An 18,483-nucleotide genomic window follows, 5' to 3' on the forward strand; every position below is an offset into this window, starting at 1 on the left:
TGAGGTATACTCGATAAACAGCTAATCGGTGTCAGTTGTCTAGAGAAAAACAACAGGAACTAAATTGATGCTGAGAAGAGCCCATGGTGATTCTCCACTTAACTGCCTGGAATTAGCTGATTTGGAGCTAAGAAAACTTTTTTGGTTTTTTTATTAGGTAAAGAAATAAACAATATTGGCCTTGGAATAGTTACTTAAGGAAACTGAAGAATTTGTTTGCATGTCTCTTCTTCTGGTATTGAATACTTTTTATTTAACATGGATTCACAAAATCCTGTAGCAGTTTGAAAAAGAAAATTAAGGGAAAAAGTCTTTGTTTCTTTCATCCTCATTCACATACTTGCCTCACTACACACAAACACCTACACACACACACACACACACACACACACACACACAGAGAGATTTGTTTTTTTAAGAAGTTCCAGATTAAGAAAACATACATTCTGGCAAAACCAGAATCATCTATCAATAAAAATTAACTCGGCTTGGCAACAGAGCTATTCCCTACTCCCTACCCCCAAACAAAAGCAGCTAATTTTGATTTTGATAAACAAATGATTACAAGGAGTAGCAAGGCTTGATTGCAACTACGCTTTTCCTGATTTAACCAGCTTGAGCGGGGTGATTTGAATCAGCAGTTGCCTTCGTGAGTCAAGAAGAATTTTTCTTCATCAAGAAGAAAAGTTCAAAGATTAATGCCAACAATAGCAAGCTGAGAAGACCCAGCTGTGTACGTTTCCTCTTTCCTTGTTTAATTTTATTTTTACAATTAGTATGTGTATATTCATAAGTGCAATCATATCGCATACTCTTTTTCTTTTCTATGCAGCTTTCTTTTTTATTTCCTATTTCTGCTTCACCTCTGATTCCCTACCTCCTTTCCCCTGGAATAACTCCCCAGCCCTCCTTCTTGAGAGAGCTCAAGTGAACCCGCTGGTGTACGTCTGACCATATTCTCCCAACCCGGTCACATATGATTATGTAAGGCACCTAAGTGTGTGTGTAGAGGTGACTTTGCCATTGTCATCATATGCACACGTTTATTTTATGTTAATTTTTCTTTTGGAATGATATAAGACTTGGCAGAAAAAAATGTGAGAATCCTACAAGAATGTTTGAGAATAACTGCCTAGCAGGCTCTCCATTCCCCAAGTATGCTTTCCAGTTCCCATGAAGAGTATGGTCTGCTGTATAACCACCACACTGCTGTGGAAATTGGGGAGTGACTTTGATGCAGTCCTACAGTGTAGCCCTATGATGCCAGTCAACTTGTGTGGTTACGCTCTCACATCCTCTACAGCAAAATGACCCCAGTCAGGATCATGTGTGACTTTGGTGCGTCATGCCTTGTTGATCTCCTCCATCGGCTCCAAGCTTTTGAAGATCGCAGGTAGCTTATTTTCTACATGTTTCTTCAGTCTGATGGTGGATGTTTCTTGGTGACTGGTTTAGCCATGGGTATTTCCGCAAAGGTGAAGTGATGCTGTGTGCATCTCATTGACTCCTGTCGGATGACAGATGGCTTATAGAGGACCCTTCCAGGGAATGCTGCTCTGGATAACCTGATCTGAGTTATACCAGCCTTCAGGTGTGTGGATGACTCACCTTGAGATTATGCAAATGTTCTTCCCTTATTTATCTTTCCTCATTTTTTTTAAACATCAATTGATGTCCTTCGGCTGAAGTATTATTACAACTGTTGCCAAATGATGATCTTCCAATTGCATCATCTCTTTGACAGTGATGGGTTGGCATTCTACTGAGAGGAAAGCTATCTTTTCTCCCCTGTGTATTTATTCATGTATTTATTGATACTAATATGAAATCAAAAATTTATCTGTTTTGGCTGGTTATACACCATGACAACCATTATTTATTCCAATGCTCAAATTGTCCCAGAATTAGCCTTGACGAGCCCATGTGAGCAAGCTCTTGTGTCCTTTGTGCATGGCCCTGTCATGTTTGGAGTACCCATTTTAGACTTCTCTTACCCCAATCCTGGGTCTAATCATTTCTCTAAAAAGTTCCAGTGTCTTTAAGTGGGGGTGGCATTTAGAAACTCAGATATGAGGACACAGAATGTTTGTGGCTCTTGACTAGCTCTGTTTCCAGGCCTTCTCAGTGGCCAAAACTGGTAATATATGTACCCATCTCTGTGTGCACACATGAGTGTGCTCAAACACGCATACAAATGTCTCTACACACACCACATACATAAATGTATGGTATAGACACACACATTCATTTGCATCTGTATTTGTTTATGCCTACATATATGTCTGTGTAACAAATATACACATTATAAGTAATATTGTATGTATACATTTTATACCTTATGAATATATAAATATATATATAGCTAATAACTGTCACAATGAGAGAACAGACCCTTTTATCCTTAGTATATTTACTTAACTGAATATAACCAGTCTCTTCTTGACCCCCATGCTGATGTCCTCCTCAGCCCACTCACATTCTTTTTTTTTTTTTAAAGATTTTATTTATTTATTTGACAGAGAGAGAAGACAAGTAGGCAGAGAGGCAGGCAGAGAGAGAGGAGGAAGCAGGGTCCCTGCTGAGCAGAGAGCCCGATGCAGGACTCGATCCCAGGACCCTGAGATCATGACCTGAGCGGAAGGCAGCGGCTTAACCCACTGGGCCACCCAGGCGCCCAGCCCACTCACATTCTGATCCCACAAACCTGACTGTCCCTCCTTTACTCCCAATATCGATGCGTTCCCCACCCTACTTGGACTCTGGCGTGCTGCCAATACCTTCCTTACCGAGTCCAGGCGCATCTGACTACCAGGTGCTACCGTTATATGCTAAGCAGTTCCCTTCCTCATTCCACTTGTGCTGTGATAGTCCACGGGAGACTGATGTCCTACCAGCCCCATGGTAGGACATGGAGACATTGCCATGCAGACAGCTTCACGACCTCGTAGCTCAACAGTGGACAGCACGCCATGCAAAGCCTCTTTGGGCTTTGCAACCAGACCAAGCCACTACTCTCTCTCTTATGGAAGCTTGGTTTATTCTCCTAGGTTACCATCGCATTCCAGGCATCGTGAGTGCCCTTGCTCCTACATGAATATGATGCCCCATGACAGGCTGCCAACACCCTACCCAGGCTCTGACTCCCCATGTCAGGCAGTTCTAACAACATTTTACAATTTTCAAATTGGAATGTTTCTACTTCTCTCATTAAATTTATTCCTGAGTATTTTGTTTTTTTCAGTTTACAGACTGGAATCTTTTCCTTAATTTCATTTTTCATCATTCCTCACAAGGATATAGAACTACTATGGATAGTTTCATATTGATCTTGTATCTTATATCCTTTCTGAACTAACTTATCAGTTTAATCGTTTTTGAGTGGGTTCTTTAGGACTTTCTATTTAAAAGATAATGGCATCTGTAAATGGAGTTAATTTTACTTCTTCCTTTCTAAGATGACTTTTACATCTTTTTTCTTGCCTAATTACTCCACCTAGACCTTTCAGTAGAATGTTGTAATAGTTTTTAGCATAAGCCTTGTCTTTTTCCTGACCCAAGCATAAAAGCATCACTATGATGCTAGCTGGGAGTTTTGTGTAGCTGTCCTTTGTCAGGTTGAGGAAGTTCCCTTAAGTTCCTTGTTTGTTAAGCATTTTTATCACAAAAGGTACTGGATTTTGTCAAATGCTTTTCTTGATTTTTCTAGATGATCCTTCTTAAAAAAATCTGTTTATTACATTAATTGATTTTCTTAGGTTGAAACAACTTTGCATAGCTGTGACAAATCACATTAGATCATTATGTGTGATCATTCCTATATATTGCTGAATTTGAATTGCTGGTATTTTGTTAAGGATTTCTACCTCAATGTTCATAAGATAAATTGACCTGTAGCATTCTTTTATTGGGGTACCTCATCTGGTTTTGGTATGAGGGTAATACAATCCTCCTATAATAAGGAAGTATTTCCTCTTCTTTAATATTTTGGAAGAGATTGTGAAAATGCTGTCAATTCTTCAATGTTTGGCAGAATTCACTAGTAAAGCCATTTGGGCCTGTTTTTGTTTGTTTGTTTATTTAATGCATTTTTTATAGTTTTGTTTTTGAGATTACTAATTTAATCTTTTTTATTCATTATGCATCTATCCATATTGTATTTATCATCTTGAATCAGTTTTGGTAATTTGTGTACTGCTAGGGATCTGTTCATTTCATCTGGATTATTTAATATGGTGGGATACAGTTTTGCTCATATTTCCCTAAAATCTGCTTTATTGCTGTAAGGCCAGTAGTGATAACTGCACTTTTGTTCTTGATTTTAGTAATTTGAACCTTCTCTCTCTCTCTCTCTCTCTTTTTTTTTTTTTTCTTTAACAATCCGACTAGAAGTTTGTCAATCTTGTTGATCTTTTCAAAACTCAACTTTTGGTTTCATTGATTTTTCTCTACTGTTTTTCTATTTTTATTTCATTAATTCTCACTTTAACTTTTAACTTTTTCCTTCTCCTTGCTTTAGGTTTATTGTACTCATCTTTTCCATTGTCTTAGATGAAAAGTCATTGACTTGAGAACTTACCCTTTGTAGATACAGATGGTTACACCTATCCATTTCTCTCCAAGAGCTGCCTTGCATTGCTTAAGTTTTAGTGCAGATTTTTAAAATAATTTTTTCATTTGGCAGTTTTTTCTGATATCCTTTGTGTTGTCTCCTTTGCTTCTAAATACCATGTTTCAATTCTATATAGATGTGAATTTTGAGACTTGATGTTGTTAGTTTCTGATTTTATTCCATTATGGATAGGGGAAGGATTAGCAGATGGCAGATTGTGCATTTTTGCAACATGGACTGACAGGCAGAGGATAAGGAATGTTGTTGGCCTGTCACTGCAGGGCAGATGCCATAGTCAACACTGGCTCTGTTGGGGAGAAGGAGTCCAGGGATTCTGCTTACACCTGCTACAAATAGACCTTTCTCCCACTCTGTGCTGGTTAAGAGGTAGAGGGGAAACACCCTATTGTTCCAATGCCACAGTCCTGCTGTTCTTACTGAGATTTTGTATATTTTTTAAAATAAATGTTTCTCTCATTACTGTACCTTCTTTGAACAACTTCCAGAGACTTTTTTTTTTAACTATTTTTTTAGTAGTCATGGTTATTTTCATGGGAGAGGGTCCACAGGGCTCCTCATTCAGCCATTCCTGAAGTATTTTTCTTGTGTACTGTGTTGTTGCTCATTTTCAAATGCAAAAAGTATTGCAAAAAATGTATCAAGAGAGTACTCTTGATATGTTGGGTCTGTTTATTGACATAGAATAATTTATATTGGGTATTATTTGCTATGAATTGTGGATCTCACTGAGTTTATCCTTTTTAGCTCCAGGTGTTGATAGACTTTTTTTCTCCCCATCATTTCTTTATGCCCCATCCCCACCAGCCCATCCCACCTTCACCAGCCCATCCCTCCCCTTCCAGGATTAATTCATTAACTAATCAAGATTGTGCTTCTGATGCATTCTGATTAAACATTCTGATACATAGGTGACTAGAGGGAAATGTTATGTTTTATGTTTAAATTTTAAATTTTATATCTTGCTGATATTGGTAACCTATCATGTATGTTACTTGGTCAGGTCTTCCATCCAATGAGCTCTATTACTGACATTGATGACTGACTTTAAAAATACTGTACAGGAATTGCATTAAATGTGTAGATTGCTTTAGGTAGCATAGACATTTTCACAATATTTATTCTTCCAATCCAGGAGCATGGAACATTTTTCCATTTCTTTGTGTCTTCCTCAATTTCTTTCATGAGTACTTTATAGTTTTCTGAGTATAGATTCTGTGTCTCTTTGGTTAGGTTTATTCCTAGGTATCTTATGGTTTTGGATGCAATTGTAAATGGGATTGACTCCTTAATATCTCTTTCTTCTGTCTTGCTGTTTGTGTAGAGAAATGCAACTGATTTCTGTGCATTGATTTTATATCCTGACACTTTACTGAATTCCTGTATAAGTTCTAGCAGTTTTGGAGTGGAGTCTTTTGGGTTTTCCACATATAGTATCATATCATCTGCGAAGAGTGATAATTTGACTCAAAGTACCATCCATCTTTTTCAAAGAAATGGAACAAATAATTCTAAAATTTATATGGAACCAGAAAAGACCTCGAATAGCCAAAGGGATATTGAAAAAGAAAGCCAACGTTGGTGGCATCACAATTCCGGACTTCAAGCTCTATTACAAAGCTGTCATCATCAAGACAGCATGGTACTGGCACAAAAACAGACACATAGATCAATGGAACAGAATAGAGAGCCCAGAAATAGACCCTCAAATCTATGGTCATCTAATCTTCGACAAAGCAGGAAAGAATGTCCAATGGAAAAAAGACAGCCTTTTCAATAAATGGTGCTGGGAAAATTGGACAGCCACATGCAGAAAAATGAAATTGGACCATTTCCTTACACCACACACAAAAATAGACTCAAAATGGATGAAGGACCTCAATGTACGAAAGGAATCCATCAAAATCCTTGAGGAGAACATGGGCAGCAACCTCTTCGACCTCTGCCGCAGCAACATCTTCCTAGGAACAACGCAAAAGGCAAGGGAAGCAAGGGAAAAAATGAACTACTGAGATTTCATCAAGATCAAAAGCTTTTGCACAGCAAAGGAAACAGTTAACAAAATCAAAAGACAACTGACAGAATGGGAGAAGATATTTGCAAACGACATATCAGATAAAGGACTAGTGTCCAGAATCTATAAAGAACTTAGCAAACTCAACATCCAAAGAACAAATAATCCAATCAAGAAATGGGCAGAGGACATGAACAGACATTTCTGCAAAGAAGACATCCAGATGGCCAACAGACACATGAAAAAGTGCTCCATATCACTCGGCATCAGGGAAATACAAATCAAAACCACAATGAGATATCACCTCACACCAGTCAGAATGGCTAAAATCAACAAGTCAGGAAATGACAGATGCTGGCGAGGATGCGGAGAAAGGGGAACCCTCCTACACTGTTGGTGGGAATGCAAGCTGGTGCAGCCACTCTGGAAAACAGCATGGAGGTTCCTCAAAATGTTGAAAATAGAACTGCCCTATGACCCAGCAATTGCACTATTGGGTATTTCCCCTAAAGATACAAATGTAGTGATCCAAAGGGACACATGCACCCGAATGTTTATAGCAGCAATGTCCACAATAGCCAAACTATGGAAAGAACCTAGATGTCCATCAACAGATGAATGGATCAAGAAGATGTGGTATATATACACAATGGAATACTATGCAGCCATCAAAAGAAATGAAATCTTGCCATTTGCAACAACATGGATGGAACTAGAGCGTATCATGCTTAGCGAAATAAGTCAAGCAGAGAAAGACAACTATCATATGATCTCCCTGATATGAGGAAGTGGTGATGCAACATGGAGGCTTAAGTGGGTAGAAGAAGAATAAATGAAACAAGATGGGATTGGGAGGGAGACAAACCATAAGTGACTCTTAATCTCACAAAACAAACTGAGGGTTGCCGGGGGGAGGGGGTTTGGGAGAAGGGGGTGGGATTATGGACATTGGGGAGGGTAGGTGATTTGGTGTGTGCTGTGAAGTGTGTAAACCTGGTGATTCACAGACCTGTACCCCTGGGGATAAAAATATATGTTTATAAAAAATAAAAAATTTAAAAAAAAATACTGTACAGGGGCAACTGGGTGGCTCAGTCTGTTGTGTGTCTGACTCTTGGTATCAGCTCACGTCATGATCTAGGGTCGTGAGATTGAGCCCCACATTGGGCTCTGTGCTCAGTCTGCTTGAGATTCTCTCTCTCTGCACTCACTTCCCTCTCTAAAAAGAGAGAGAGTGAGAGCTTTAAATAAAAAATTAGAATTAAAATAAAAAAAACACTTTACAGATTTTTTTTTAAGATTTTATTTACTTATTTGACAGACAAGTAGGCAGAGAGGCAGGCAGAGACAGAGAGAGGAGGAAGCAGGCTCCCCATTGAGCAGAGAGCCCGATGTGGGGCTCGATCCCAGGACTCTGGGACCATGACCTGACCCGAAGGCAGAGGCTTTAACCCACTGAGCCATCCAGGTGCCCCCACTTTACAGATTTTTTAAAAAATTGTTGGATGCAATTTATTTCTTGATATTAACATCAACAGTATTTGTTAAGTGTATGATATGCACTAAGCTGTGTCTGAAATATGAACTATTTTGCCACTGCTTAAGCGTCATGACAACCCTGAATTAGATGCCATTCTATTTCAGTATCATACTTGGAGTCAGTGAAACATAAATAGGTTTAGTGATTTGCATAGCTAATAAGTGACAGCTTTCATCCCCTCCCTTTTCCTTTTGCTTTAAAGCTCAAGATTTTTAGATAGCAAAAGAAATTAGTTCTTTAGATGATACTTTTAATTTGAATAGAATTCTAGAGTTTTCTAAACATCTGTTGCCTCATCTCATTCTACATCAACTATATATACTACACATTTCAAGTGTTATTTACCCATTTAATGATTGAGAATGTAGGTTCAGAGATAGACCCCATTTCAGGTAGTTAAAAATGAGATATTTGGGACTAGGTCCTCAACCTTATGGTTATAAGCTTTGGGCTATTTTTTATAAGCATAGGCTTAACCAAAGTATACTGAACATTATTTAACTCTTTCCTGGTATTAATATCACAAATGATTGGAATTTTCTCAAAGGTAGGGACTGCTATACATAATTTAAACCATTCCTGATTCCTAACATTAAATATATGTTTTTTTAATTGTTGCCCAGTACATTTTTTTGACTTATTGAACACAGGATAATGTGACTCTTAGTTTCCAAATTAGAGTCTACATTTATATCAACAAATGGTATCGTGGTGGGGCGCCTTGCTGTCTCAGTGGGTTAAGCCACTACCTTCGGCTCAGGTCATGATCTCAGGGTCCTGGGATCGAGTCCCGCATCGGGCTCTCTGCTCAGAAGGGAGCCTGCTTCCTGCTCTCTCTCTGTCTGTCTCTCTGCCTGCTTGTGATCTCTCTCTGTCAAATAAATAAAAAAAAAATCATTTAAAAAAATGATATTATGGTATGTGAGGCTTAATAGAGCTCTATGCTTATTGATCCCCATGCTCTTATTTAAAGTAGATTTTTCTTTTTCCCTCAGTACTGTCAGACCATTAGCTAGCTGTATGCTTAACTCCATTCATTTGGCCTGGCTCTATTAACTCCACTATTTTGAAAATCTGGTTTTAATGTTTTGAAGTCTGAGAACTAGTATGTAGACTGTGAGGGACAGCTTGAGAAACCCTTGTACTAATGTGTAAGAGTTTCAGTTAGGGGCTTTGTAGGCCTTCATTCTCCATAGGACTGGAAACAACTTTCCCCACTCCACATACACACACACACACACACACACACACACACACTCTCTCTCTCTCTTTAGTTTATTTAAAACTGAATGAGTCATCTTGTTTAGATATTTTAGCATTAAAATGTTGTTTCTGAATTGTATCTATTTGGTTTATTACCAAATGTTGAGTGCTGAGAACTGACCAGAGCCAAATACCTCTCCACAATAATTAGACTACCTTTGGAAATTATTAACAGCCACCAATAAGCAGTAGTAAGAAGGGCTAGTATTCTCTGTCACAATCTCTTTTTCTGACTCAAGTCTGGAAGAAACTGAGACAGACAAAATTGAAGTATGGAAGATGAAGATCAAAGTACATTTTTTTTTTTACTGTAAATATAGTTGATTGAAGTACAAAAACAACTGGATCACTGTTCTTTCTTCATGACAGTAAACTTAACCTCTTGGCCATAGGAAATGCAAAGGCAAGCCCAAACTTTAAATACTAAAACACAGGAGTAACAAAGCAGACATGTGATCTGCCTTCATGGAACTTACATTCTAGTAAAAAAAGGGAAAATTAATAAAATACATATGAATCATATAGAATTTTGGAAGTAATAAATGCTATGTGAAAATGTACATGAGGAAATGGATGAAGGACCTCAATGTGAGAAAGGCATCCGTCAAGATCCTTGAGGAGAACACAGGCAGCAACCTCTTGGACCTCAGCTGCAGCAACATCTTCCTAGGAACATTGCCAAAGGCAAGGGAAGCAAGGGCAACAATGAACTATTGGGATTTCATCAAGATCAAAAGCTTTTGCACAGCAAAGGAAACAGTTAACAAAACCAAAAGACAACTGACAGAATGGGAGAAGATATTTGCAAAGGACATATCAGATAAAGGGCTAGTATCCAAAATCTGTAAAGATCTTAGCAACTCAACACCCAAAGAACAAATAATCCAATCAAGAAATGGGCAGAGGACATGAACAGACATTTCTGCAAAGACATCCATATGGCCAACAGACACATGAAAAAGTGCTCCACATCACTCGACATCAGGGAAATACAAATCAAAACCACAATGAGATATCACCTCACACCAGTCAGAATGGCTGAAATTAACAAGTCAGGAAATGACAGATGCTGGTGAGGATGTGGAGAAAGGGGAACCCTCCTACACTGTTGGTGGGAATGCAAGCTGGTGCAGCCACTCTGGAAAACAGCATGGAGGTTCCTCAAAAAGTTGAAAATAGAGCTAACCTATGACCTAGCAATTGCACTACTAGGTATTTACCCTAAAGATAGAAACAGTGATCTGAAGGGGCATGTGCACCCGAATGTCCACAATAGCCAAACTATGGAAAGAACCTAGATGTCCATCAAGAGATGAATGGATAAAGAAGATGTGGTGTATATACACAATGGAATATTATGCAATCATCAAAAGAAATGGAATCTTGCCATTTACGACAATGTGGATGGAACTAGAGATTATTATGCTTAGTGAAGTAAGTCAATCAGAAAAAGACAGCTATCTATGATCTCCCTGATATGAAGAAGTGGAGATGCAATGTGGGGGATTTGGGGTGTAGGAAAAGAATAAATGAAGCAAGATGGGCTCAGGAGGGAGACAAACCATTAGTGACCCTTAATCTCACAAAGAAAACTGAGGGTTGCTGGGGGTGGGGGAGAGTGTGGTTGGGCTATGGACATTGGGGAAGTTATGTGCTATGGTGAGTGCTGTGAAGTGTGTAAACCTGGCGATTCACAGACCTTTACCCCTGGGGCTAATAATACATTATATGTTTATATATTTTTTTAATTATTAAAAAAGAAGAAAATGTGCATGAGAGAGAGTGGAGAGGAGTATATGGGGGATACCAATTTGATCAGTGATGATTTTACTAAGGAGACATTAGCAAAGAATTGAAGAAGGTGAGAAGATGAGCCATGTGGGCATCTGGGGCGGAGTGCTTCAGGTGCCCATGGAAAGGCCCTAAAGTTCAGGCCTGCCTGGTGTGTTTAAGGCACAGTAAAGCTACTAGTGCTACAGGAGTAGAGTAAGAGAGGAGGAAGTATATAGAAATGAAGTCACCCAGGAACTGGTGATGTGTGGCGATAACTACTCTCAGTGGAAACAGGTACTAATGGAAGAATTTGAATAGAGCAGTGACACGAATAAACTTAAAAGTTTAAAGGATCATATGGATTCTCTACTTAGAATGGTCTTTGGTGACAATGTGAGAAATTGTGCAAATTAGTTCAGGTGTTATTTCAGTAGTCCAGACTAGCCTGGAGTGATATTTCTGGAAATGACAAGAGGTAGTTTCCACCTTGCTCTGTTTGGTGGGTAGACACTAAAGGATTTGTTGGTGATTGGATTTGGAAGAGAAGACAAGTAAAGAATGGCTACTAAGTTACAGCCCAAGCAACTGGCAGGGTTGAATTTCTAAAAGCCAGAATGAAAATAATGTCAGAGGAGGAATAATTCAATTTTGGACATGTTAAATTTGAAACGTCTTTTGGCACCTAATTAAAGCTAGTCAGTAGCCAGTTTGGTATGTGTTTGGGGAAGAAGTTTGGACTAGAAATATACATTTGGGATCTTGAGCATTTAAACACTACTTAGAACTTTGAGGTTGGATGAGGTTCTTAAGGGAATAAAAGTAGATGTCCAAAGGCTGATTTTAAGGTGCCAGGGAGAGGAGGAGGACCAGGAATGGGGACCCAGAAGAAGAAATGTCCTGAAGTCAACTGAGGGGAAAAAAGTGTGTCACGGAGAAGGGAGAGGTTTGTTATGCCTAATGCTACTGAGAGGCCACGTTAAAAACAGACAGACAGGGGCACCTGGGTGGCTTAGTGGGTTAAGCCTCTGCCTTCAGCTCAGGTCATGATCCTAGGGTCCTGGGATCGAGCCCCACATCGAGATCTCTCCTTGGTGGGGATCCTGCTTCTCCCTCTCTCTCTGCCTGCCTCTCTGTCTACTTGTGATCTTTGTCTGTCAATTAAATAAATTAAAAAAAAAAAACAGACAGACAGAATGAAGAAACACACAGAAGCAAATACTGTGGACAGATCAGTGATTTTACTAATGCAGGAATTTCCTGGGGACATTGAAAAGATCAGTTGCAGCAGAGAAGTCTTGGGAGGGTAGGAGATGTTATCAAAATGGTTCCAAGAGATAATGAGAACAATGAGAAATATCATTAATAGCTGGACAAGATTGAAGGTCTTCAGGTACGCTCATGTATCACAGGGATGTTCTATGTGAGCTGTCTTTCTCAGTTTCAGATATGTTATGCTGTCTTCTCAAACTACTTAAATTGTTTCTATTTTTAGAAAATTGAATAAATTTATTTCCTTTTACATTAAAGAACTTATTTCCAGAAGGAAATTTTATATCAAGATCATATATGGCAAAACAGCACTTCTTGACCTAAAAGAGTCTGCATAATTCATCGAAATAGATTCACAAACATTAACATTTTGTTAATGGACTGGTAGTTAGACATCAGGAGCACACATGTACACATTTTTGGAAATGCTTCTGTCCTGAATTGAAAACCTCCATTTTTGCTCTCGAGCGGTTTAATAACATAAATCAGAACTCGTTTGCCTAAGTGAGAAAAGAAAAGATCATCTAAATCGGTTGATTTTTATCTATTTTAGAATCCCTCAGGGCAGGTGCTTTGTCTTAATGTCCTGTGAAATGTGCAGAATCATTCCGTGTGCCTATAGTGCAGTCTACCAGATGGTATTTGATGGCTGTATTCGTCTTTAACATGAAAGGATTATTAGTTTAGAGAAGATTTGTTTTCTTTCTCAAAATTCCTTTTTTCCAGTGTCTAAGCACCATGCTTATTGAGATAAATACTTTTGTGTCCCTCTTGGTGCTTCTGACAAATGGGAGACCTGAATTATAATATGCGGTGAGTTACCTGGTTGAGCAGACTGGAAACAGAAGTGGCCTTGATCTTTAAAGCAAACGTCACAGGACAGTTGGCTTGATTGTAGCTCTCGGTGTTGTTAAAACATCTGTCAGCAGACCAGCAACTGAGTAATTCCATGTCTTACTAGTTGTCCAAAGTGAGCATCACTCAATCATTTGACCCGGGGTATTTAACCTTGGGGTTGTGTCCCGGAGGCCAAACGAAATAGCTGGTTTCCATTTGCTCACTAGTCCTCTCAAATTCACGAGGTCTGTTTTCATCTCATGGCCTTTTCCTTCCCTGTACTCTTTGTGGAATGCCCTTCCCCACAGGACCTGCTCTCTGGACCCTCACATTTTCCTGATAGCTTTTTTGATGACTGCAAGCCCTCTCACTCCCCTCCCTGCCTGTCCTTCCTAAAGTGCCTTATATTTTTGCAGCACTTAGAGGTATCGGAAAGCTGTATATTTTCATGGCTTATTTTGTTTTGTCTCTGACTCCCCCTACCACAGTGTAAGTTGCACAAAGGCAGAATTCTTGTCTGTGCTGCTCACAGAGTTTTGTCTGTGTGGAAGCCCCAGGGCTCATTAACACACTGCAGGTGATTCATGACTATTTGTTGAATTCATGAGTGAACACTGTAGGTGTTATTGTTGTCAGTTTCCTTTTGAGTTAGGCATCTTGGCCTGAGAGGCGAGGGGTCACTCTGGAGTTCACACCCAGTAAGCCCTGCCATCCCCCCCCCCACCCTGAAGACCACGGCTCCCACACTTTCTCACACCTTGCACAGAGGGCTCGGATGGGACTCGACTGATCAGAAATTGGAGGGGGAGACAAACCATGAGAGACTATGGACTCTGAGAAGCAAACTGAGGGTTTTGGAGGGAAGGGGACATAGGGGGTTGGGTGAACCTGGTGGTGGGTATTATGGAGGGCACGTATTACATGGAGCACTGGGTGTGATGCCTAAAAAATGAATCTTGGAACACTGAAAAAATAAAATAAAATAATAAATATATTAAAAAAAGAAAATATATTTGCACAAAAGATGACAGATTCCTTTCTGTTCTGTTATGGAAAACATTGACGTTACCCCTCCATTTTTAAGATGGACATTACTATTATCTCCACATTAGAAAAAAGAAAAATGTATCTTCCAATTAAGTAAGTTATAGGGGACTTTAATTGGAGGGGTGACAGAAAGACTCCTAGAATTAGGGATGCTTCGGTGGCTCAGTTAGTTATGCGGCTGCCTTCACCTCAGGTCATGATCCCAGAGTCCTGGGATCAAGTCCCACATTGGGCTACCTGCTCAGTAGTTAGTCTGTTTCTCCCTCTCTTGCTGCACCCCCTGCCTGTGCTCGCTCACTCCCTCTCTCTCTCTTTCTGATGAATAAATAAACTTTTTAAAAAAAGAAAAGAAGGAAGGAAGGGTTAAAAAAGCTCCTAAAATTGAAGTCCTTTGCATTTCCTATTTACTATATGGTCTATAAGGTTTAAATGACACAAGGCATGCAAGTATAGTTCCTGACACATAGTAAGTAGTCAATAAATTCTGACTTAAGGATTTACTGTTCAACATCATACTTGAATTTCTACCCATCAATTAGAGGTGGCTGGCTAAACTCCTCTTAGAAAAATAATTTGTTTAATTTTTTAAAATATTTTATTTATTTGAGAGAGAGAGAGAGAGAGCACAGGCAGGGGGGAAGGGCAGAGGGAGCAGGAAAAGCCTACTCCCTGCTGAGCAGGGATTTCTCAACATGGGGCTGAATCCCAGGATCTTGAGATTGAGGCTTGAGCCAAAGGCAGAGTCTTAACCCACTGACCCATATAGGTGCCCATGGGGGTGGGGGGAACCTACTTAAAAATGTTTTTAGAAGTGTATTTTAGGTCAGAAATATGCACATGATCAAATCTTAATACTCCAAGAATCATTGCTTTTCTGATTTTTCCAGTTATTCCTTTTATGTGTTATATCTTCCTTTAAATAATTTCTCTCCTTATTCTCTCTGACAGTGGTTCCGTCGGTTGAGCATCCAACTCTTGATTTCAGCTCAGGTCACAATCTTGGGATTGTGGGATCGAGCCCCAGTTCAGGCTCTGTGCTCAGTGGGAAGTCGGCTTGAGTCTCTCTATCTCCCTCCACACTTATCCCACTAGCACTCTCTCTCTCTAAAATAAATAAGCAATCCTGAAATAATTTATCTCCATGAGTGTTGACAAGTAGAGATGTATAATACTTACACAAGAGCTAACACACGTAATGGATGGATTTCAGAGCTCCAGATAGCACCATCACCCCCTTGCTTCATTGACCAAGAAATGATGAATCCTCTTTAGTTCCTACCCCATTGGCCACAGATCCTGGCACAACCAAAGAAGATTGTCTAAAAGAATGAAAGAAACAAAACAGTCAAATAAGGATTTCCATCCAAATCCTGGGTCTTCAGGCTTTCCAATATGGATACAACCTCACATAAGAATAAAGTGGGCAAATAACTCGCTCTCACATTTCTTAAAAGCCAGAGGTATTTAAATGGTAAAACAAAACAAAACAAAAAACTGGAAGAAGTATTTCACAGTACCTTAGGGACTGAAAGTAATTAATGGGGAAGAAAAAAAATTGAAAATACTATAGGAATTTTCCCCCTTATTATTTTAGTAGCATAACAATGTAATGACTTAAATAAATAAAATGATACAGCCTTCACAGCACTCTCATCCCTCAGCAATGATATTAAGTATTAGAGTAGATTCGATCCATAAGAAGAAAGGTGAACATTAATCTGGGCTTAACATTATCTACACACAGCCATCTTGCTTCAGACTCCATTTCTTTTGGCTTTTATGAAAATGCAAGACAATAAATTGTCTTTCATAAAGTAACAGCAACCGTGTATCAATGAACAAACAAACAAAATTGATAATATCTATAATATTATGATAGGTAAAAATGACTGGTTGAAAGAGAAAAACAACAGAAAAAGTTTAGTGGGAGCTTTTCAGTGATAAAAAGCAGTTTCTTAATGACATAAGTAGGCTGGGTCTGAGGAACCAGAGAGGATCCCGGGGACCAGCCACGAGGGTCCCTGGCTACACATAGGATGGAAATCAAATGTGAGCCAGCAGCAGGTGAGAACAGAGTTTACTGAAGATACAAAGAGAGTGCAGGTACAGACAGTGTCTGGGAGATACAGAAAGGAAAGCAGAGGGAGTCTCATCTTTATTCAGAGTTTGGGGTTTTTATTAAAGATTGTTGTATAGTGTGCATGTCCATCAGGTGTTCAGGAATGGGTCAGAACAAGGACAGGTGTCCAAGTGTCCTCTGTAAGTCACGTTCCCTAGAGCCAGGGGTCTTGGGGTTGAGATGTCCAGTATGGATGGTTTTGATATGGTTTTGGAATATAAGTGAGGGTCCAGAGCCCATGACCAGGAAAGATTTCTTGAGACATCTTTGGTGCAAAATGGTGGTTTTATTAAGGCCCGGGAACGGGACCAGTGGGCAGCTCCAGGATCTTGAGGGGTGGCTAGTTATAGACTTGGAAGCCTGGGGAGTTAAGAAAAAAGGAAGTTTTCCAAAGAACTTTCATATGCTAAAGAGGACCTACAAGATACCAGAGGCTTTGCCATTGTTCAAGTTAAGGTTTTTCCATTTAGCAAAGCAGTAACATAAAGATAGTTTAAAGTTTCCTGGAAGAATGTCACACTTGTCCCTCCCAGGAGTGGGGGTGGGGGTGGGTAGGAAGGTTTGCAGGGTGTCTGTGTGTGTTTTGTCCTCAGCTAGCCTTCTGCTCCCTCATCAATCTGGAATACACATGGGCTGACCATATTGGGCCATTCTTGCCTGGCCACTCCTTAGATGTTACATTTTGTGCTAGTGGAGTCCAAAGAAATCATTGAGCTCCCTGTCCCTTACAAGGAGGACACACTACCAGGACTGTATAAGGTGGGGCTGCAGATCCCAGGTCCAGGAAGAACAGAAGAAGGGAAAGGAGCAAAAAGCAAGTTTTTATAGAGTTCTTCAGTCTCCCTGTCTCACTAAATACAGCCTAATTCTGTGTTTCTTGAAAAAATTAACTCTCATTATTTGTAGTTCTGTTTTATCTTTCTGGCTAATGCTTGCCTGGCAAAGAACAAAAAATGAGAGGTAAATATCAAGCATCTATTATCAATTCCATTGAGTCTGTTTAAAAAAATATTTTGTTTCTTATTCTCTAATCTTAGGTCTCTATTATAATTAATTCCAGGCAATTTAAAATTTGAGATTTAGCTATAAATGGAATGTTTCAAGGTATTACCCTAGGTAGTTGATTATTTCATTGTATTTTACTGCTTTATTTTATTCCATCATATTTTAGGGAGTGTATATCTGTCATAATACAAAAGCATTTCTCCAAGGAAATACAATGCAGGCCTGAAAAGGTGGTCACTTGCTTAATTAAATCTGACTCCTACTCTCCGTCCCTCCCCCACCCTCAAGAACACCACAACCGGCTGCTTTCCCTCTCGACTGAGGTCATCAAGAGGGAAAGCAGCAGGCTGTGGTGTTCTTGAGGGTGGGGGAGGGACCGAGAGCAGGATTTAGGGGGTTGGATATTTTAAATTGGTGATGCTTATCCCTCATCCAAGTGGGTGGTCAGGGAGGACACAGGATATGGCTGAAGTTCAGAGGAAAGGGCAGGTGGAGGGATATATACTCAAAGTCAGAAACTCTAGCTTTTGTCTTCTCTGACTTTGGTGAAGGAGGGAAAAGAAGTAAAAGGGTAATATTTATTGGAGATTTTCAGTGCACCTGATGTCACTCTATGTGCCTGGACAGAAAATCATGTCCGTCCAACCCCCGATATTGATGGACTTTTGTACTCTTATAGTTCTCATTTACAAATGAAGAAGTTGAAAAATAATCACACATTTCATAAGTGGAGCCAGTTTTGAATTCTGGTTTCTGGCTTCAGATTCAGGATTTTTTCATTTTTTAAGATTTTATTTATTTACTTGACAGAGAGAGAGCACAAGTAGGCAGAGCAACAGGCAGAGGGAGAGGAAGCAGCAGAGCTCCCCACTGAGCAGGGAGCCCCATATAGGACTCAATCCCAGGATCCTGGGATCATGACCAGAGCTGAAGGCAGCTGCTTAATCGACAGGGTCACGCAGGTGTCCCCAGATTCAGGATTCTTAACC

General features: G+C 39.6%; 1 protein-coding gene across 1 annotated transcript in view; it reads left to right on the top strand.

Annotated features, from left to right (window-relative positions):
* The window catches only part of PCDH15 (protocadherin related 15), a 731,887-nt gene that overhangs the window by 409,195 nt on the left and 304,209 nt on the right, over positions 1-18,483 (top strand). The gene's annotated exons all lie outside the window — the stretch shown is intronic.

The sequence above is a fragment of the Mustela putorius genome, unplaced genomic scaffold (assembly GCF_011764305.1).
Source record: "Mustela putorius furo isolate JIRA1106 unplaced genomic scaffold, ASM1176430v1.1 tig00000577_pilon_pilon_pilon, whole genome shotgun sequence".
Classification (NCBI taxonomy): domain Eukaryota; kingdom Metazoa; phylum Chordata; class Mammalia; order Carnivora; family Mustelidae; genus Mustela; species Mustela putorius.